Here is a 291-nt window from a genome sequence, read left to right as displayed (position 1 = left end):
GAAATAATCGTGTTATTATTTTTTGTGTTTTCTTACTTATTCGGTCTCCAATGAACACATGCACATGAAATATATGATGCAAGAACAGTTAATCCGATCGGCGACTACATGTCAAATAGGCCTACAATCCTCGAGTTTCCACAGAAGCAGCCGTTATCACCCGTTGACAAAGATCGGACCATTCTCGTTTATTTTACGGGATATAGATACGCCATTGTTTACACATTATAACCGAAGTCTGAACTTGCATATCTGATGTACACGTCGATATCGCAATATATTCACCGCATT

Source organism: Penaeus monodon, chromosome 22 (assembly GCF_015228065.2).
Source record: "Penaeus monodon isolate SGIC_2016 chromosome 22, NSTDA_Pmon_1, whole genome shotgun sequence".
Taxonomy (NCBI): Eukaryota; Metazoa; Arthropoda; class Malacostraca; order Decapoda; family Penaeidae; genus Penaeus; species Penaeus monodon.
Note: the sequence above shows the minus strand (reverse complement) of the source record.